Raw genomic sequence first — 23,515 nt, forward strand, 5'->3', positions numbered from 1 at the left:
CTTCAATACCCTAGTTGGGACATGCTAACATGATGGCAAAAGGTGGTACACAAAGTAAAGTATTTGAGAAAAGAGTGTAAAAACAGTTTTAAAAGCCAAACCTTACTGATATTTTTTATTCTTTAGAGGTCTGTCCCAACTCCAGACACTGAATCCATCTAGACAGAATGTCTCAAGATCAGCAACTTATGACAGAGGTGAGCATCTTGAGCAATGCAGGGCGTGCAGAAATTCACTTTCACTGCCCGAACACAACATGTGTGGTATTACGCAATCCAACGATCTCAAAGGATTTGCATCAAGACAATTCAAGAAGTTTAAGAATGCAGTAATCCGATGACTGACACAACACACACACACTCCAGACATCATTGGTGTCCAGGAAGAGCATGGGTGTGTGTGTAGAGCAAGTAGTGTTTGGGATAGGGGGCGCAGCCTTGAAACTACATGACCAGACTCAGTCTAAGAACATGCTAACAGAGAGAGAGATGGGTAATAAGTACATTTATCGAATATAAAGGGACCCGAACGGTGTGTGTGTGCATGCCTGTATGTGTGTGTTGTCGGGGGGTCTCTGAGATAAGCCATAGTTTGCAACTCTTTGCAAACAGAGGAGGGGGGAAAGAGGTGAGTTATATGTCATTCCTCATATAGGTCGGATCGGAGTCTTTTGATGAATCACTGCAGGTCAGATCGAAAGTGTCTTTCTGATGGAATCACCGCAGGTCGGATTGAGAGTCTTTCTGTTGAATCACTGCAGGTCGGATCGAGAGTCTTTCTGATGAATCACTGCAGTGTGGGATTCGAGAGTCTTTCTGATGAATCACTGCAGGTCCGGATCGAGAGTTCTTTCTGATGAATCACTGCAGGTCAGGATCGAGAGTCTTTCTGATGAATCACTGCAGGTCGGATCGGAGAGTCTTTCTGATGAATCACTGCAGGTTCCGGATCGAGAGTCTTTCTGATGAATCACTGCAGGTCGGATCGGAGTCTTTCATGAATCACCGCAGGTCGGATCGTGAGAGTCTTTCTGATGAATCACTGCAGGTCGGATCGGAGTCTTTTCTGATGAATCACTGCAGGTCGGATCGAGGTCTTTCTGATGAATCACCGCAGGTCGGATCGAGTCTTTCTGATGAATCCTCGCAGGTCCGGATCGAGAGTCTTTCTGATGAATCACTGCAGGTCGGATCGAGAGTCTTTCGAGTCAATCACTGCAGGTCGGATCGGAGAGTCTTTCAGATGAATCACTGTAGGTCGGATCGAGAGTCTTTCTGATGAATCAGCAGGTTCCGGATCGAGAGTCTTTCTGATGAATCACTGTAGGTCAAGATTCGAGAGTCTTTCTAATGAATCATGCAGATGCGAGATAAATGAAAGCCTGTAAATTCAGCCAGATGTTCAGGTGAAGAGGTCTGGAGGTGCCAGCTTGCCATACAGGGAGTTGAAAGAGAACGCCAAGTTCAGTGGAGAGATCAATGCAATGCCTTCCACACTGATAAACACCACTGATTAGTAACGTGAGGCTATACATAATAAGGACATCTTAGCATACATCATTTACGAGTGCAAGATGGATATTCATATTAGAGACAGCAAAAGCAGTAGAGGAGGGAGGAAGTTTGTGGAGGGGTAAAAAAAAAAGATGACAAGGCGTTTTAGAGGTGGAAAGTTATGGGTTGAGACTGTTTAACCTTTAGCTGCATTTTCTTTCTGTTTTTTTTTGGTCTTAAAGGCACTGTTTGAAGTGAACCCCCAAAACATCAGCCTTAGCAACAGACTACATGTTGGAGGAACCTCAAAATGAAAAAGGTAAAAAGCTAAACATGTTACTTCATAGGTAATATAACACAACAGGACATCTCCCACAACTACGCCCAGAATCTATCAAATGCCAAAGACCTTCAAATACTCACTGAATTTCTGTGACATCACCCTGTAGGTAAGTTAGCCTAACCACTGACACAGGGTCATATACCCAGAGCTATGCTTAAGAAAAACTTCTACCTCGAGGGGGAAGATAGAGAGATTTCACATACATTTCTCAAAAAAGCAAAGGTGGGGCGGGACTCCGTGATGGACAGAGAAGACCAGGAAGGCTCCGCCCCGGCACACTCTGTGATGGCGATGAAGACGGCAGGTTGGCCAGCGCCCAAGTGGTTGTCATGGAACACTCCAGCGTGATAGGCACGCCCCGCCATGTGATTCTCCTTGGTGGCGGCCTTACCAAACCGTGGCGGAACTTGGGCTGCGATACTGAGACGCCATGTCATCTAGGATGGAGAGGAATTAGAATTTCTAATCCTGTTTATTGGATCAATATAATACATTACTACAAAAACACAGACAGAGAGAGAGAAGGCAGTGGAGGAGGGAGAGCTGGAGGAGGAGGGAGAAGGAGGGAGAGAGAGACGGAGGAGGGGAGAAGCAAGGAGGGAGAGATGGAGGAGAAGCAGGAGGAGAGATGGAGGAGGGAGAAGCAGGAGGGGAGAGATGGAGGAGGAGAAGCAAGGAGGAGAGATGGAGGGAGGAGAAGCAGGGAGGAGATGGGAGGAGAAGCAGGGAGGAGATGGAGGGAGAAGCAGGAGGGGGAGAGATGGAGGAGGAGAGGAGAAGCAGGGGAGAGCGAGGATGGGGGAGGGGAGGAGAGAGGTGGAGGAGGGGAAGGGAGGGAGAGGGAGATGGAGGAGGGAAGGGAGGGAGAGGAGGTGAAAGGAGGAGAGAGATGGAGGGAGAAGCAGGAGAGGGAGATGAAGGAGAGGGGGAGAAGCTTGAGAGAGAGATGAAGGGAGAGGGGAGAAGCAGGAGAGAGAGAGATGGAGGAGGGGAAAAGGAGGGAGAGATGGAAGAAAGGAAAAGGAGGGAGGGAGTGAGATGGAGGAGGGAGAAGCAAGGAGGAGAGATGGAGGAGGAGAAGCAGGAGGAGATGGAGGAGGGGAGAAGCAGGGAGGGAGAGATGGAGGAGGAGGCAGGGAGGCCAGAGATGGAGGAGGGCAGGGAGAGAGATGGAAGAGGGGAAGGAGGAGATGGAAGAGAGGGGAAGGAGGGAGATGGAGATGTCAAGACAGAAAGCTGGAATCTGTGTCTATTAGGCATAGTTTAATGAATATTCACACCAACAACACAATGGTCCTATCAGACTGGGCCTGTCTTCTCTCAGCTCTTCCTCTGGGCAACATCCGTGTCCCCAACAGAAAGAGAAAGCAACTGCCAACTGCCATATCCCTGTCAGTAGCAGTCACAGACAGTAGTAGGGCCTGTTGGGTGGACCTGATAGTGTCAGCCTACTGCCTGTCAGTTTCGAGGCAGTGAGAACAGGCCTTGACAGGCCCTGTTGGAATGGATGACATGACGTTGATCGGCTCTGGGTAGTGTTCATAAGTGAACGTAACGGGAAAAAACCGACTAACACAGTGAGCTGGACTTATCCAACACAAAACACTAATTTTCGTTTTTTTTCCGTTGCACAACGTTTCGCTACAGTGTTCCCTTATGAACACGACCCAGCTCCCACAAGGCTCTCTCCATTGGTTCAGCTGTAGAGAGCCGAGTTCTGATCGTTCTGCTCCAAGGCTCTCTATTTGAATGTGTGGCTTTCCCGCCTCGAGTCATCAACCCAAATACATAGAACCTGATCATTATCTCTCGACCCTCTGCTTCTCTCAAAACCCACCTGCCCTGTTCTTCTTCTACAGCGGGAGAACAATGACCTGAAGAACTTCACAGTGAGGGGGTTGAAAACGGCAGTAGTTCATATACATCTCAAAAGCTGCGTTCAAAATGGCAGCCTATTCCCTATATAGTGCACTGTTACATACAGTATATGGGCCCCGGACATAAGTAGTGCACTATATAGGGAATAGGGTGCCATTTCAGACACAGACAAAGTGTGACAAGCCTCAACAGGAGGGAAAAAAAGAACCCCTTTCTCCAGAAATCCAGCCTGGAGTCATAGACTTCAAATACAGAGTTAAGTAGTGAGAGAATGTGACAGTTCCATTTTGTAGCTTTAACAGCAGGTACTGTAGGTATACAGCTTGGCTGCATGGTGGGTGTGGTGGGGGCCGTCTGAACAAGGGAAATTATGACCAGTACTGATTATTCTATTTTTAAGCCTGTCATCTTGCTGATCAAAAGACGCACACCCCTCCTGTCTTCCACTGCTCCAAATATGTCAACTATGTCTGTATAGCATATTGTAAAGGCTGGATATCTCTTGCTGAATAATGGAGAGCAAGGTACATAAGAGATGGAGCTAGGTCTATCAGTTTGACTGTAGAAAATCTATTTTTGTCAACAGAGGGCTATAACCAATGACTCAACTTCATATGGTAAAAGGATGCTGTAAAAACCACTGTAAAACTCATCACAAAGACATAAGACCAATCCCACGTTACATTTTTCACATCTTTAATATTTTAGTGGCTTCAACCATCTGTTCCTTAATCCTGTGAGAGCTGGGTGCGTTACCGTCTCACCCCAGTCACCTTGGTGTGTTCAGGATCCTCCACAGCCCATAAAACACAGGCACCAACAACCCGTCTACCTGACTAGCCTTGGTTGCATCCCAAATGGCACCCTATTCCCAACATATTGCACTACCTTTGACCAGATCCCTATGGGCCCTGGTCAAAAGTAGTGCACTATATAGGAATATAGTGACATTTGGGACACACCCTAGTCTTTCCATAGGACAGCATGTCAAAGTTTAGGACTATATATATATCTATTTACCTCTGTAGCTGAGATGGACTACACACTCTGTTAGAATGCCATGCCTGAAGCTAGAGGCCCCATGAGACCTTCCAGCCACCAATAAACCTTCAACATCTCTGACATCTATCAGTGATCTCTCTCTCTAAGTATCATGTCACCTCACAACTCCCTCCACTACCCTCACAGCTAAACTACAACTCCCTCACAACCAAACTACAACTCCTTCCACCACCCTCACAACCAAACCACAACTCCCTCCACCACCCTCACAACCAAACTACAACTCCATCCATAACCCTCACAGCCAAACTACAACTCCCTCTACCACCCTCACAACCAAACTACAACTCCCTCACAACCAAACTACAACTCCCTCCACCACCCTCACAACCAAACTACAACTCCCTCCACCACCCTCACAACCAAACTACAACTCCCTCCACCACCCTCACAACCAAACCACAACTCCCTCCTTCACCCTCACAGCCAAACTACAACTCCCTCCACCACCCTCACAACCAAACTACAACTCCCTTCACCACCCTCACAACAACTCCCTCCATCACCCTCACAACAACCCCCTCCACCACCCTCACAGCCAAACTACAACTCCCTCCACTACCCTCACAACCAAACTACAACTCCCTCCACTACCCTCTCAACCAAACTACAACTCCCTCCACTACCCTCTCAACCAAACTACAACTCCCTCCACCACCCTCAAAGCCAGACTACAACTCCCTCCGCCACCCTCACAGCCAAACTACAAATGTCCCACCTTTACCTCAACCTAATGTCGTCTCTTATTAGAATATGTTACTATTAAACTATCTTTCCATTGATGTTTCCACTATGAGAGTATGACAGCTTGGGAGAGGAGGAGTAGTTGAGGAGGGGGTAAGGCGGGTGAGGAAGTGGGAGATAGATTGAGGGATGTTGTCGGGTCGCCTGCCGTGTTTTGTAAGCGCTCAAAGAAAAACCCGAGCCGGGGAATGTCCAGGTGGGTGTGAGTGTGTGTCTACGTTCCTGTCTGACATGATGTCGTACTCAGACGACAGCCACGCGCTACAAGCTTTCTACCTGTAAGAGGAGACCATGCAGTCCAGGTAACACAATAACAGCCCAACACTATAGAATGTACATGGAAAAGAGGAATGTGTTATGGGAGGAGATGCCTTGACAGGGGCGAGCGGGGTGTGTGTACGTGTGTGTGTGTGTAGTCTGGCTGCAGACTGTGGGAAAGAAAGAGCATTTCGAGCTTGTGGAGGACCTGCAGCAGGTGAAATGTTCTACTACAGAGAGAGAGAGCCTGGGCCTTACGGCACTATCAATGGGAAAACTCCCACTACAGGACAATGTGTGTGTTGAAGTGTGTGTGTGCAAGCATGTGTATATAGGCTGCACACCATTCAGAAAAAATGCTAACTCTGAATGAACAACAGTCAGTTGTTTTCCAGTTGCTTTTGTATGCATTAACATGCGTCTGCGCACCTGTGTGTGTGTGTGTGTGTGTGTGTGTGTGTGTGTGTGTGTGTGTGTGTGTGTGTGTATGTGTGTGTCGGAGCATTCTTAGAATTCTGGAATTGTATGCATATGACTGCTGCCAATATGCAAAGTCAATGGTATTGACAGGGATTGAAGCACAGAGGAAGTATGAATAACACGTATGCATGGCTTACACAATCAAACAGATAGCCTATAGTCCTCCTATGGCCAAACAACTTCCCTATACAGCATACAGGTGTAGTGCCAACCTACTGTAAACACTCACTCACCACTTCCTACATATGGACACTACAAACTCCTCTAGTGAGTCCAGTCTGGTTAAAACGTCCTTTAAAACGTTTCAAAAGCAGAACACCAGGCAATGTAATCCTGGTATTATATGGGTTGAAATCTACAGATAGCAATATAAAGTGCTGCTTTGTGTTGTGTAGAGTTTTAAGCCGTAGGGATATCTCCAGTGACAGGAGTGGATTTAATTATGAACTAATGGGTGAATTAGGTGAGCAGGGTGTGGTGTGTCCAACAATGGGACAATGTGACTGCTCCCATTGTAGGCTAATACAACCCTTTACAGTACAAATCAATCAGAAGGCTATGCTATCCCACTTCAGGAGCACACACACACACACACACACGGTAACACACACACGGTAACACACACACGGTAACACATACACGGTAACACACACACGTTAACACATACACAGTAACACACACAGGGTAACACACACAGGGTAACACACACAGGGTAACACACACACCTCATTGCCTTAACATGAATGAGAAATGGGATCCAGAGCTTGATGAATAGGTCTTGTGCGTGAACATAGTTCAGTGGCAGAGAGCCTTAGAAGACCCAACCATAAAAAAACATCTGTAATTTAACCCTTGACTGATTCAGTACAGGGATGATGTCATGTAATGTTCACTATTCTAAGACTGTAACAGATCCTTCTTCACGTTCCCTTTTAGGTTTAGCCAGAGTCAGCAGGATTATGCTGCCGCTGGCAATGTGCTTGAATAATTACTTTGTAATGACAACTTCACACACACTTCAAACGCTCCCTAGAGGTGTTAGGTTGAGTGTGTGTCTCTCCTCCATATGAGAGTGTACCTTGTTGGAGCCTGCCTCAGCTCCTCAGGGGCCATAAAACTGCACACCGTAATCACCCTGTCCCTTACTCAGCTCTCCCTCTCACACACACACACACACACACACACGACTGTCAAGCCCTGGGGTGAGCTCACTCACGCCAACAAACACGTTGCCACACAAACACACGCACACGTTACAGGAAGGGTGAGGTAGAGATGGAAGGACAGAAAACTAAAGGAATGCAAGGTAGTGAAGGGGAGAGATAAGGAGCAAGTATGAAAGATTAAAGAGATTATGAGTGAACAGCTGATAGTGAAAGAGAGAGAGAAAGATCTGTCATTCCCTCTGTCTGAAGCCTACTCACCCTGTCTAGTCAGTGTGGGATGGCAGGCAGGCCAACAGAGAGAGAGAGAGAGAGAGAGAGAGAGAGAGAGAGAGAGAGAGAGAGAGAGAGAGAGAGAGAGAGAGAGAGAGAGAGAGAGAGAGAGAGAGAGAGAGAGAGAGAGAGAGAGAGAGAGAGAGCAGGTACTGTCTATCTGTCCCGTCCGGATGGCTTGCCGCTGTATATCTCTCTTCTCTCCTCTCTCTCTCTCTGTCTGAGGCACGTGGAGCAAGCCAGCCTCACACAACACAGGCTTCAAAGAGTACAACCACTGGGTGATATCATCCAACCCTGTACAGCCCAAGCCTTCACAGTCCTGCTGCTGGAGTCCAACCAGAGCTCATCCAAATCTCCCTGGGTAGAGCAGTACACCAGGTCTACAGACACAGAGATCAGTATCCAGTAGCTGGTGGTCAGTGTGAGTAAGCAGGAGAGAGCGTGAGTGTGTGTGTGTACACTCCCTTAAAGGGTGGTGCCTAACCCAGTGACGGAGAGAAGGAGGGGGGAGATGGTAGAGAGACAGAAAAATAGGGTGTGTGTGTACAGACGTAGGATCTTAATTTGATCACCCTGGCGCAGGATAACTTGTTGTGTATTTGATGTTTAAAAAGGCTTCTGAAGTTCGTAATTTCCGCTTTTACATTTCAGATTTGATTTTACCTTAGGACAAATGTATCAACTCCTACAAAAATGTCCATGAATTACATAATAATTCACATTTCCTGTTGCTGCAGGATTCTTTTACTGCTGTAGCAAACTGGCTCAAATTAAGATCCTAAAACTGTAGGAGAGAGAGAGGCAGGTAGAAATCAGAACCCCCCCCCTCCTCCTCCTCCACAGTATTGGTTGAATCAGGATTCCTCCCTCTATCCTTGAGTCGCCACAACCAGAGACAGAGAGAACAGGACAAAACCAGTCATCCTTTCTCTGTTCTTTTGCTTTCATGTCTGTCTATCCTGTTCTGATAACAAACAACCACTAACCAGACAGGCCTTTGAACACGCAATGCCCTGAACACAAAACCCCATGGACCCCACAATACAAAACCCATGAAAATGGAATAAGAATTCACAATGTAAGAATAAGATACTCATCTCAATGCAAAATCCCCGCATTCCAACTCACAATACCAGGATACAAAAGTCTATCGACTACAGTGCCTTGCAAAAGTATTCATCCCCCTTGGCGTTTTTCCTATTTTGTTGCATTACAACCTGGAATTTAAATGGAATTTTATTTGGATTTCATGTAATGGACATACACAAATTAGTCCAAATTGGTGAAGTGAAATGAAAAAAATAACTTGTTTCAAAATATTCTAAAAAATAAATAACGGAAAAGTGGTGCATGCATACAGTGGGGAGAACAAGTATTTGATACACTGCCGATTTTGCAGGTTTTCCTACTTACAAAGCATGTAGAGGTCTGTAATTTTTATCATAGGTACACTTCAACTGTGAGAGACGGAATCTAAAACAAAAATCCAGAAAATCACATTGTATGATTTTTAAGTAATTCATTTGCATTTTATTGCATGACATACAGTGGGGGAAAAAAGTATTTAGTCAGCCACCAATTGTGCAAGTTCTCCCACTTAAAAAGATGAGAGAGGCCTGTAATTTTCATCAAAGGTACACGTCAACTATGACAGACAAATTGAAGAAAAAAATTCCAGAAAATCACATTGTAGGATTTTTTATGAATTTATTTGCAAATTATGGTGGAAATTAAGTATTTGGTCACCTACAAACAAGCAAGATTTCTGGCTCTCACAGACCTGTAACTTCTTCTTTAAGAGGCTCCTCTGTCCTCCACTCGTTACCTGTATTAATGGCACCTGTTTGAACTTGTTATCAGTATAAAAGACACCTGTCCACAACCTCAAACAGTCACACTCCAAACTCCACTATGGCCAAGACCAAAGAGCTGTCAAAGGACACCAGAAACAAAATTGTAGACCTGCACCAGGCTGGGAAGACTGAATCTGCAATAGGTAAGCAGCTTGGTTTGAAGAAATCAACTGTGGGAGCAATTATTAGGAAATGGAAGACATACAAGACCACTGATAATCTCCCTCGATCTGGGGCTCCACGCAAGATCTCACCCCGTGGGGTCAAAATGATCACAAGAACGGTGAGCAAAAATCCCAGAACCACACGGGGGGACCTAGTGAATAACCTGCAGAGAGCTGGGACCAAAGTAACAAAGCCTACCATCAGTAACACACTACGCCGCCAGGGACTCAAATCCTGCAGTGTCAGACGTGTCCCCCTGCTTAAGTCAGTACATGTCCAGGCCCGTCTGAAGTTTGCTAGAGTGCATTTGGATGATCCAGAAGAGGATTGGGAGAATGTCAAATGGTCAGATGAAACCAAAATAGAACTTTTTGGTAAAAACTCAACTCGTCGTGTTTGGAGGACAAAGAATGCTGAGTTGCATCCAAAGAACACCATACCTACTGTGAAGCATGGGGGTGGAAACATCATGCTTTGGGGCTGTTTTTCTGCAAAGGGACCAGGACGACTGATCCGTGTAAAGGAAAGAATGAATGGGGCCATGTATCGTGAGATTTTGAGTGAAAACCTCCTTCCATCAGCAAGGGCATTGAAGATGAAACATGGCTGGGTCTTTCAGCAGGACAATGATCCCAAACACACCGCCCGGGCAACGAAGGAGTGGCTTCGTAAGAAGCATTTCAAGGTCCTGGAGTGGCCTAGCCAGTCTCCAGATCTCAACCCCATAGAAAATCTTTGGAGGGAGTTGAAAGTCCGTGTTGCCCAGCGACAGCCCCAAAACATCACTGCTCTAGAGGAGATCTGCATGGAGGAATGGGCCAAAATACCAGCAACAGTGTGTGAAAACCTTGTGAAGACTTACAGAAAACGTTTGACCTGTGTCATTGCCAACAAAGGGTATATAACAAAGTATTGAGAAACTTTTGTTATTGACTAAATACTTATTTTCCACCATAATCTGCAAATACATTCATTAAAAATCCTACAATGGGATTTTCTGGATTTTTTTTTCTCATTTTGTCTGTCATAGTTGACGTGTACCTATGATGAAAATTACAGGCCTCTCTCATCTTTTTAAGTGGGAGAACTTGCACAATTGGTGGCTGACTAAATACTTTTTTCCCCCACTGTAAGTATTTGATCACCTACCAACCAGTAAGAATTCCGGCTCTCACAGACCTGTTCGTTTTTCTTTAAGAAGCCCTCCTGTTCTCCACTCATTACCTGTATTAACTGCACCTGTTTGAACTCGTTACCTGTATAAAAGACACCTGTCCACACACTCAATCAAACAGACTCCAACCTCTCCACAATGGCCAAGACCAGAGAGCTGTGTAAGGACATCAGGGATAAAATTGTAGACCTGCACAAGGCTGGGATGGGCTACATGACAATATAATACATTAAAATCCTGCAGCGCACGCAAGGTCCCCCTGCTCAAGCCAGCGCATGTCCAGGCCCGTCTGAAGTTTGCCAATGACCATCTGGATGATCCAGAGGAGGAATGGGAGAAGGTCATGTGGTCTGATGAGACAAAAATAGAGCTTTTTGGTCTAAACTCCACTCGTCGTGTTTGGAGGAAGAAGAAGGATGAGTACAACCCCAAGAACACCATCCCAACCGTGAAGCATGAAGGTGGAAATATCATTCTTTGGGGATGCTTTTCTGCAAAGGGGACAGGACGACTGCACCGTATTGAGGGGAGGATGGATGGGGCCATGTATCACGAGATCTTGGCCAACAACCTCCTTCCCTCAGTAAGAGCATTGAAGATGGGTCGTGGCTGGGTCTTCCAGCATGACAACGACCCGAAACACACAGCCAGGGCAACTAAGGAGTGGCTCCGTAAGAAGCATCTCAAGGTCTCCAGACCTGAACCCAAATGAAAATCTTTGGAGGGAGCTGAAAGTCCGTATTGCCCAGCGACAGCCCCGAAACATGAAGGATCTGGAGAAGGTCTGTATGGAGGAGTGGGCCAAAATCCCTGCTGCAGTGTGTGCAAACCTGGTCAAGACCTACAGGAAACGTATGATCTCTGTAATTGCAAACAAAGGTTTCTGTACCAAATATTAAGTTCTGCTTTTCTGATGTATCAAATACTTATGTCATGCAATAAAATGCAAATTAATTACTTAAAAATCGTCTCTCACAGTTGAAGTGTACCTATGACAAAAATTACAGACCTCTACATTTTACATTTACGTCATTTAGCAGACGCTCTTATCCAGAGCGACTTACAGTTGGTACATGATTTGTAAGTAGGAAAACCTGCAAAATCAGCAGTGTATCAAATACTTGTTCTCCCCACTGTATGTGTTCACCCCCTTTGCTATGAAGCCCCTAAATAAGATCTGGTGCAACCAATTACCTTCAGAAGTCACATAATTAGTTAAATAAAGTCCACCTGTGTCCAATTTAAGTGTCACATGATCTGTCACATGATCTCAGTATACAGTGGGGAAAAAAAGTATTTAGTCAGCCACCAATTGTGCAAGTTCTCCCACTTAAAAAGATGAGAGAGGCCTGTAATTTTCATCATAGGTACACGTCAACTATGACAGACAAAATGAGGAAAAAAAATCCAGAAAATCACATTGTAGGATTTTTCATGAATTTATTTCCAAATTATGGTGGAAAATAAGTATTTGGTCAATAACAAAAGTTTCTCAATACTTTGTTATATACCCTTTGTTGGCAATGACACAGGTCAAACGTTTTCTGTAAGTCTTCACAAGGTTTTCACACACTGTTGCTGGTATTTTGGCCCATTCCTCCATGCAGATCTCCTCTAGAGCAGTGATGTTTTGGGGCTGTTGCTGGGCAACATGGACTTTCAACTCCCTCCAAAGATTTTCTATGGGGTTGAGATCTGGAGACTGGCTAGGCCACACCAGGACCTTGAAATGCTTCTTACGAAGCCACTCCTTCGTTGCCCGGGCGGTGTGTTTGGGATCATTGTCATGCTGAAAGACCCAGCCACGTTTCATCTTCAATGCCCTTGCTGATGGAAGGAGGTTTTCACTCAAAATCTCACGATACATGGCCCCATTCATTCTTTCCTTTACACGGAGCAGTCGTCCTGGTCCCTTTGCAGAAAACAGCCCCAAAGCATGATGTTTCCACCCCCATGCTTCACAGTAGGTGTGGTGTTCTTTGGATGCAACTCAGCATTCTTTGTCCTCCAAACACGACGAGTTGAGTTTTTACCAAAAAGTTCTATTTTGGTTTCATCTGACCATTTAACATTCTCCCAATCCTCTTCTGGATCATCCAAATGCACTCTAGCAAACTTCAGACGGGCCTGGACATGTACTGGCTTAAGCAGGGGGACACGTCTGGCACTGCAGGATTTCAGTCCCTGGCGGTGTAGTGTGTTACTGATGGTAGGCTTTGTTACTTTGGTCCCAGCTCTCTGCAGGTCATTCACTAGGTCCCCCCGTGTGGTTCTGGGATTTTTGCTCACCGTTCTTGTGATCATTTTGACCCCACGGGGTGAGATCTTGCGTGGAGCCCCACATCGAGGGAGATTATCAGTGGTCTTGTATGTCTTCCATTTCCTAATAATTGCTTCCACAGTTGTTTTCTTCAAACAAAGCTGCTTACCTATTGCAGATTCAGTCTTCCCAGCCTGGTGCAGGTCTACAATGTTGTTTATGGTGTCCTTTGACAGCTCTTTGGTCTTGGCCATAGTGGAGTTTGGAGTGTGACTGTTTGAGGTTGTGGACAGGTGTCTTTTATACTGATAACAAGTTCAAACAGGTGCCATTAATAGAGGTAACGAGTGGAGGACAGAGGAGCCTCTTAAAGAAGAAGTTACAGGTCTGTGAGAGCCAGAAATCTTGCTTGTTTGTAGGTGACCAAATACTTATTTTCCACCATAATTTGCAAATAAATTCATAAAAAATCCTACAATGTGATTTTCTGGATTTTTTCTCTCTCAATTTGTCTGTCATAGTTGACGTGTACCTATGATAAAAATTACAGGCCTCTCTCATCTTTTTAAGTGGGAGAACTTGCACAATTGGTGGCTGACTAAATACTTTTTTCCCCCACTGTATATACACACCTGTTCTGAAAGGCCCCAGAGTCTGTAACACCACTAAGCAATGGGCACCACCAAGCAAGCGGCACCAAGAAGACCAAGGAGCTCTCCAAACAGGTCAGGGACAAAGTTGTGGAGAAGTAGAGATCAGGGTTGGGTTATAAAAAAATATTCAAAACTTTGAACATCCCACGGAGCACCATTAAATCCATTATTAAAAAATTGAAAGAATATGGCACCACAACAAACCTGCCAAGAGAGGGCCACCCACCAAAACTCATGGACCAGGCAAGGAGGGCATTAATCATAGAGGCAACAAAGAGACCAAAGATAACATTGAAGGAGCTGCAAAGCTCCACAGCGGAGATTGGAGTATCTGTCCATAGGACCACTTTAAGCCGTACACTCCACAGAGCTGGGCATTACGTAAGAGTGGCCAGAAAAAGACATTGCTTAAAGAAAAAAATAAGCAAACACGTTTGGTGTTCGCCAAAAGGCATGTGGGAGACTCCCCAAACATATGGAAGAAGGTACGCTGGTCAGATCAGACTAAAATTGAGCTTTTTGGCCATCAAGGAAAACTCTATGTCTGGCGCAAACCCAACACCTCTCATCACCCTGAGAACACCATCCCCACAGTGAAGCATGGTGGTGGCAGCATCATGCTGTGGGGATGTTTTACATTGGCAGGGACTGGGAAACTGGTCAGAATTGAAGGAATGATGGATGGCTCTAAATACAGGGAAATTCTTGAGGAAAACCTGTTTCAGTCTTCCAGAGACTTGAGACTGGGGGTGGGGTGAATAGTTATGCAAGTTCTGTGTTTTTTTGTCTTATTTCTTGTTTGTTTCACACCAAAAAATATTTTGCATCTTCAAAGTGGTAGGCATGTTGTGTAAATCAAATGATACAAACCCCCCAAAAATCCATTTTAATTCCAAGTTGTAAGGCAACACAATAGGAAAAATGCCAAGGGGGGTGAATACTTTGGCAAGCCACTGTACATTATAATGTGAGGTGGTGGTGTCTTGCTCTACCAAAGAGTAGGCCTAATCTGTGGGGTAGATGTAGACTGACTCCTCTTTAAATGAAAGGCTTCCATCCAGCAGGGAGAAAAGCAGACGCTGCACAATGTGGTCATGTAAAGGGAGCGAGGCTGGTTTGGCAGCTCGCCAAACTTCCACAGAAATCCTTCCACATGGGCTGCACTGACGGGGAGGCATTGGTAATCGCTACACGTCAGTCCCTGTCAAAAACATTACATAACTGCACATTTTGCACTGGAGGCAAGGCAAAGTGGATAGGCTAACAGGCTAACCGGTCAATAAGAGATATGTGAACAGGCTAACAGGTCAATAAGAGTGAAGCGGATAGGCTAGGCTAACAGGTCAATATGAGTGACGTGGATAGGCTAGGCTAACAGGTCAATAAGAGTGAAGTGGATAGGCTAGGCTAACAGGTCAATATGAGTGGCGTGGATAGGCTAGCCTAACAGGTCAATAAGAGTGGCGTGGATAGGCTAGGCTAAGCTATATGAGGACAGGAGAGAGGGGGAAAAGAACAGGCATCGACAGCTGGACTTATTTGTCCTTATTCGTCCTTGAAGTAAACTGAAATTCGTATCTTTGGACCTGTTGAAAGCTAGGCCGATAAAGTCTGTTTAAGGCTGTAAATTGTTACGAGAGAGTTGCCAATATAGGTTTCAGTATCAAGCAGCAGCCATATCATGATATCATTCAATGAGCAACACAGCTAAAAAGAAGGTTAACACCATGGGGCTTTAAATGAGCCACCTCTGGCCTGGAAGAATCAACAGAACCAGCTGTACAGACACCAACACACCTCTGACTCAACACCACACCACAGGTAGTAACCATATCACAGGTGAGATCATAGTCGTACAATGTGCTTTACATCCAAAAAATGACTTTCCATGAGGGGAATGAACCCCTTGATCTGAAACCCAGGCTCTCATAGTTTGACACTTTTTCTTTTGAAGAACATGTCAAAATATAACGCTGGAGACTTTGCGCTCCATGCCATCATTTTTCTATAGCCTATAATGTTCTATAACTCGTCTATATAGTCCAACTTACTTTTTAACTCCACCTTTCTATGTACTGGAACTCTATCTGGAACTTCTTTTAATCTTCACCTGCAGTGACAAAACGGATCGCATCTCAAATCCATCACCTGTGTTGTGTCCGGTATGGACGAGTGCTGGCTAGGCAGAGAGAGAGATGCCAAACCCACGTGTTGCATCACTCAGAGATTTGATCTGCTTTGCTTGTTTGAACAGATGAACGCATAGTGTACATTGTGAGCTGATTTTTCATTTGCAGTGTTGTGTCGCAATGACCGATTTGTCAATCACTGGGTTATTATAGAGACCCTGGCAACAAATGGTGTTACAGTATGTTTCTAGCGTGATAACTTGAATGGTGTGTAGGCTAAGTTTACCTAACATCTACAAGAAAATCAAACCACATTCTCAAACTGTTAGTCAATCTTCGATTTACTTGGAAGAGATTTTCTGTGTTGACAGAAGAGAAAAATAAATGCTGTTGCTACCTCGCTTTTACCATATCTGTGATGGCAGAAGAAAATGGCATTGATATATACAACTGCATGTTCCAATTTTGCTGTTGGTTAGTTTATCTGCTGTGTGTTGTGGGAGTGGTCCCAAACCGCATTTGCATGGCAAACCATCAAAGACAACATGGGAAGGAACATGCAAATACTAGCCAGAAACTTACATCCATTTGAAATACCGGTACTTTTAAACCTTCTGTTAACATGTTTTATTATATTTGTGCATACGTGTTTGTATGGGTGCGTTACATGACATAGCCCATTTATTTTACCCTTATTTTACCAGGTAAGTTGACTGACAACACATTCTCATTTACAGCAACAACCTGGGGAATAGTTACAGGGGAGAGGAGGGGGGATGAATGAGCCAATTGAAAGCTGGGGATGATTAGGTAGCCATGATGGTATGAGCGCCAGATTGGGAATTTAGCCAGGACACCGGGGTTAACACCCCTACGCTTACGATGAGTCAGGACACCTGTTTAACTTCCCATCCAAAAGACAGCACCATACACGAGGCAATGTCCCCAATCACTGCCCTGGAGCATATCATTTATATATATATTAGACCAGAGGAAAGAGTGCCTCTTACTGGCCCTCCAACACCACTTCCAGCAGCATCTGGTCTCCCATCCAGGAACTGATCAGGACCAACCCTGCTTAGCTTCAGAGGCAAGCCAGCAGTGGGATGCATGGTGGTATACTGCCTAACACACCCCTACAGGTAGGCTTGAGGGACTGACCTGTTCTTTGGTTGATCGGTCGAGGGTGACACCACCCTAAAAAAGGCAGGAAATGGTCATGTATTTACCTTTACTACGACTGATCTAAATGGATCTGCTTTTAAATGGTTGTTTCTGTGTACATTGGCACACAATAGCTTCAGGACTGGAGAATAGTTATAACATTACTGGCCCTACCTGTGCAGCTGTAAAAGTCCCTGAAATGACATCAGCTGTTTGTACATCTGACTCTATCAGATTCGATCCACAGTACACACAAAATATGCAGGATAAAGGAAATAAAATAATAGCTCGGTCGGTGAATGGATTCAAATCATAAAATCTACAGCACAAACTGTTGTTTACCTCTCCAGCAGTGTGCACCAATATTGCCTACCCCTTCTAGTCAGGCAACAAACGCACACGGTAGACACACCTTTGTCTCAGAGACAGCCCTATAATCCAGAGCCATGCGACAGCAAAACACAGGACCCCCCTTTCATGTTCCACACCCCGAAGACAATTCTCATAAAGCTGCTGCTGTCACGACTTCCGCCGAGGCTGCCTCCCCTCCTTGTTTGGGTAGGTTTCGGCGTTCGTCGTCACTGGCTTACTAGCTACTGCCGATCCCATTCTCATCACTCCACTTGTCATGTCTTGTCTTGTCAATCACACACACCTGGTGCTCATTCCCCTAATTAGTATGTGTATAAGTGTTCCCTCTGTTCCCCTTGTCTTTGTGAGTGATTGTTTCACTGTGAGAGCGAGTAGCTTGGTTGAGCTACTCTTCCATTTGTTATTGCCAAGGTGGACTATTTCCCTTGTGATAGTTTCGTTTTGACGCTGGGTGCGTTTTATTTATGTAAACGGAATAAACTCTGGACTTCAGTGTTTTACCTCCTGCGCCTGACTCCTTCATTCACACCTCGTCACAGCTACCTTGTCAGCTAATGGGGATCCTTTAAATACTAAATACAGACTAACAACCGACACCCTAGAAACATCTAGGTCTACACCTACAAACAAGCAGCCATTCACACTTCCTCTATCCTCAGCCTCAAATAAAGCAAAGACGACAGACATCCAGACAGAAAGCAGCACTTTGTGCCTAAACCAGGTGTTTCTCCGTAAAACAGAGCCAGGCCTCTCATCAGAAATGACAGTGAGGAAGGGACGCCGTTATAGCTCAGCCGTGTCAAAGAGATGAGCCCAGTTTCCCACAGTAGCTGGCTATTACCTCGCGACTGTGTGATCTGTGATTAGGAGAGAACCGTTAGCTGTTAGATCTCTGGAAATGCTCCCAAGCTATTTGGTGATTTGTAGTCTATGATAATAGCTAAAAGGTGTAACCTAGCTTACCTACTCTAAGATTAATGCATGGTCCTAAATCGAACAAACTTGAGTTCATGATAAAAGAGGACAACCTGTACATTCTACTGACTCCAACTGATGGACCAATCAGATAGTCTTATCTTGCTCTTTAATAAGCAGACTCTTGGTATTGGCCCAGACCACTCACTGTGTTGCGCTGATGTCTCGGTTGTACTCCTTTCCTTGGAAGAATGCTCCAGACTAGACATTGGCCAGATAAAAAGAGGGTTAGCACCGCTTTCAGTTGGTCCGATCTCAAAGGAAAACCTGCAATAGATCACAGCGTCGCACTCGCTCACATCAATGTGTGTGGGTATAATATGCACAGTTCATCTTACGTTCCATTGCTTCCATTCCAGCCATTACAATGAGCCCGTCCTCCTGTAGCTCCTCCCACCAGCCTCATCTGGTGCACGTACACACACACACACACACACACACGTCCAAAGTCCAGCTGAACCTCTAGACCTGGGTGTGTGTCAGAGAGATAAGCGACAGGTCAGAGAAATAGTTTGTCTGAGATGCAGGAAAGGAATCATCTACCTGGAGACACACCTGGAGGTGATTGATCCACCTAATCCAAGTCCTAGATATATGCCATTTAGCAGACGCTTTATAGGATATCCTAATCAAAGGCATGCAACACACACACACACACACACACCAGCTGGTAATGACTGAATGAAGTCCAACTAAGTGTGGTTGATGAAAGAAACATCTCAATCACACAGAGATGTGTACAACAACATGCTCCAGGAGTCAGGAGTGGAGCAATCCCTCACACACACACCCTGGGTCAACCAAAACAACACTATCAACATCAAGGGGAGGCCAATGGACATTGATATGTATACTATAATACCACAGGAGGCTGGTGAGGGGAGGACGGCTCATATTAATGGCTGGAATGGAAACCATGTGTTTGAGTTGGATACCATTCCATTTATTTCATTACAGCCAGTACTATGAGCCCGTCCTCCCCTTACCAGACTCCTGTGTATAATACACATACAAGGGAATTTGTCCCAATACTTTTGGTCCCCTAAAATGGGGAGGGACTATGGACAAAAAGTGCATTCATTTCTAAACGGTTCACACGATATGGATGAAAATACCCTCAAATTAAAGCTGGTGGTCTGAACTTTAAAGTCATAGTTGTCACGACTTCCGTTGAGGCTGCCTCCCCTCCTTGTTCGGGGAGGTTTCGGCGTTCGTCATCACCGGCTTACTAGCCACTGCCGCTCCATATATCATCATTCCATTTGTCTTGTCTTGTTAATTACACACACCTGGTTCATATCCCCTCATTAGTCCGTGTATAAGTGTTCCCTCTGCCCCCCTTGTCCTTGTGGGTGATTGTTTATTGTGAGAGTAGTGTAGCTCGGTGGAGCTACTCGCACCTTGTATTGCCGGGGTAGATATTTCCCCTGTGCCTGTATATTGTTGGAGTATCCCGTACCGTGTATTGCCAGGGTAGATAGTTTCCCCTGTGCCTGTTTTGGTTTGTCGCTATCCAGCGCAATTGTGTACGACGGAATAAACTCTGTATTCGGTGATTTACCATCCTGTGCCTGACTCCTTCTATCACACTCATCACAATAGTCATTGTATCATTTCAAATCCAAGGTGCTGGAGTACAGACCCAAAACAACAAAATTGTCACTGTCCCAATACTTTTGGAGTTTACTGTATATTAGGCTACCCAGACAAGGACACCATAGAAACTAATTTAAGATAAATAATGGGAGTCAATCTCCATCCAATAGTATTGAAGAGGCATGTTCAAGAGAGCCGGGTTTCAATGGCTTTTATAGTGTGGTCAACCGTCAACGTGTGCACGATAATCCTGCTTGTATAGAGTGCTTGAAGAGTGATTTCTTGAAACCGTCTTACGTAAGATGAACTGTGCATATTATACCCACACACATTGATGTGAGCGAGTGCGACGCTGTGATCTATTGCAGGTTTTCCTTTGAGATCGGACCAACTGAAAGCGTTGCCAACCCTCTTTTATCTGGCCAATGTCTAATCTGGAGCATTCTTCCAAGGAAAGGAGTACAACCGAGACATCAGCGCAACACAGTGTGTGGTCTGGGCCAATACCAAGAGTCTGCTTATTAAAGAGCAAGATAAGACTATCTGATTGGTCCATCAGTTGGAGTCAGTAGAATGTACAGGTTGTCCTCTTTTATCATGAACTCAAGTTTGTTCGATTTAGGACCATGCATTAATCTTAGAGTAGGTAAACTAGGTTACACCTTTTAGCTATTATCATAGACTACAAATCACCTAATAGCTTGGGAGCATTTCCAGAGATCTAACAGCTAACGGTTCTCTCTAATCACAGATCACACAGTCGCGAGGTAATAGCCAGCTACTGTGGGAAACTGGGCTCATCTCTTTGACACGGCTGAGCTATAACGGCCGTCCCTTCCTCACTGTCATTTCTGATGAGAGGCCTGGCTCTGTTTTGACGGAGAAACACCTGGTTTAGGCACAAAGTGCTGCTTTCTGTCTGGATGTCTGCCGTCTTTGCTTTATTTGAGGCTGAGGATAGAGGAAGTGTGAATGGCTGCTTGTTTGTAGGTGTAGACCTAGATGTTTCTAGGGTGTCGGTTGTTAGTCTGTATTTAGTTTGTGTTGTAGATTTTATGATTGGAATCCATTAACCGACAGAGCTATTATTTTATTTCCTATATCCTGCATACTTTGTGTGTACTGTGGATCGAATCTGATAGAGTCAGATGTACAAACAGCTGATGTCATTTCAGGGACTTTTACAGCTGCACAGGTAGGGCCAGTAATTTTATAACTATTCTCCAGTCCTGAAGCTATTGTGTGCCAATGTACACAGAAACAACCATTTAAAAGCAGATCCATTTAGATCAGTCGTAGTAAAGGTAAATACATGACCATTTCCTGCCTTTTTTAGGGTGGTGTCACCCTCGACCGATCAACCAAAGAACAGGTCAGTCCCTCAAGCCTACCTGTAGGGGTGTGTTAGGCAGTATACCACCATGCATCCCACTGCTGGCTTGCCTCTGAAGCTAAGCAGGGTTGGTCCTGATCAGTTCCTGGATGGGAGACCAGATGCTGCTGGTAGTGGTGTTGGAGGGCCAGTAAGAGGCACTCTTTCCTCTGGTCTAATATATATATAAATGATATGCCCCAGGGCAGTGATTGGGGACATTGCCTTGTGTATGGTGCTGTCTTTCGGATGGGAAGTTAAACAGGTGTCCTGACTCATCGTAGCGTAGGGGTATTAACCCGGTGTCCTGGCTAAATTCCCAATCTGGCGCTCATACCATCATGGCTACCTAATCATCCCCAGCTTTCAATTGGCTCATTCATCCCCCTCCTCTCCCCCTGTAACTATTCCCCAGGTTGTTGCTGTAAATGAGAATGTGTTGTCAGTCAACTTACCTGGTAAAATAAGGGTAAAATAAATGGGCTATGTCATGTAACACACCCATACAAACACGTACAGTGGGGAAAAAAAGTATTTAGTCAGCCACCAATTGTGCAAGTTCTCCCACTTAAAAAGATGAGAGAGGCCTGTAATTTTCATCATAGGTACACGTCAACTATGACAGACAAATTGAGAAAAAAAAATCCAGAAAATCCCATTGTAGGATTTTTTATGAATTTATTTGCAAATTATGGTGGAAAATAAGTATTTGGTCACCTACAAACAAGCAAGATTTCTGGCTCTCACAGACCTGTAACTTCTTCTTTAAGAGGCTCCTCTGTCCTCCACTCGTTACCTGTATTAATGGCACCTGTTTGAACTTGTTATCAGTATAAAAGACACCTGTCCACAACCTCAAACAGTCACACTCCAAACTCCACAATGGCCAAGACCAAAGAGCTGTCAAAGGACACCAAAAAACAAATTGTAGACCTGCACCAGGCTGGGAAGACTGAATCTGCAATAGGTAAGCAGCTTGGTTTGAAGAAATCAACTGTGGGGAGCAATTATTAGGAAATGGAAGACATACAAGACCACTGATAATCTCCCTCGATCTGGGGCTCCACGCAAGATCTCACCCCGTGGGGTCAAAATGATCACAAGAACGGTGAGCAAAAATCCCAGAACCACACGGGGGGACCTAGTGAATGACCTGCAGAGAGCTGGGACCAAAGTAACAAAGCCTACCATCAGTAACACACTACGCCGCCAGGGACTCAAATCCTGCAGTGCCAGACGTGTCCCCCTGCTTAAGCCAGTACATGTCCAGGCCCGTCTGAAGTGCATTTGGATGATCCAGAAGAGGATTGGGAGAATGTCATATGGTCAGATGAAACCAAAATATAACTTTTTGGTAAAAACTCAACTCGTCATGTTTGGAGGACAAAGAATGCTGAGTTGCATCCAAAGAACACCATACCTACTGTGAAGCATGGGGTTGGAAACATCATGCTTTGGGGCTGTTTTTCTGCAAAGGGACCAGGACGACTGATCCGTGTAAAGGAAAGAATGAATGGGGCCATGTATCGTGAGATTTTGAGTGAAACCCTCCTTCCATCAGCAAGGGCATTGAAGATGAAACGTGGCTGGGTCTTTCAGCATGACAATGATCCCAAACACACCGCCCGGGCAACGAAGGAGTGCCTTCGTAAGAAGCATTTCAAGGTCCTGGAGTGGCCTAGCCAGTCTCCAGATCTCAACCCCATAGAAAATCTTTGGAGGGAGTTGAAAGTCTGTGTTGCAGCGACAGCCCCAAAACATCACTGCTCTAGAGGAGATCTGCATGGAGGAATGGGCCAAAATACCAGCAACAGTGTGTGAAAACCTTGTGAAGACTTACAGAAAACGTTTGACCTGTGTCATTGCCAACAAAGGGTATATAACAAAGTATTGAGAAACTTTTGTCATTGACCAAATACTTATTTTCCACCATCATATGCCAATAAATTCATAAAATATCCTACAATGTGATTTTCTGGATTTTTTTTTCTCATTTTGTCTGTCATAGTTGACGTTTACCTATGATGAAAATTACAGGCCTCTCATCTTTTTTAAGTGGGAGAACTTGCACAATTGGTGGCTGACTAAATACTTTTTTCCCCACT

General features: G+C 45.0%; 2 pseudogenes; both read right to left on the bottom strand.

The window, feature by feature from the left end:
• Positions 1 to 2,273, bottom strand: part of LOC121566552 — a 28,278-nt pseudogene extending 26,005 nt beyond the window's left edge.
• Positions 2,274 to 15,281: 13,008 nt separating this feature from the next.
• The window catches only part of LOC123491569, a 27,430-nt pseudogene continuing 19,196 nt past the window's right edge, over positions 15,282 to 23,515 (bottom strand).

The sequence above is a fragment of the Coregonus clupeaformis genome, chromosome 1 (assembly GCF_020615455.1).
Source record: "Coregonus clupeaformis isolate EN_2021a chromosome 1, ASM2061545v1, whole genome shotgun sequence".
Lineage (NCBI taxonomy): Eukaryota > Metazoa > Chordata > Actinopteri > Salmoniformes > Salmonidae > Coregonus > Coregonus clupeaformis.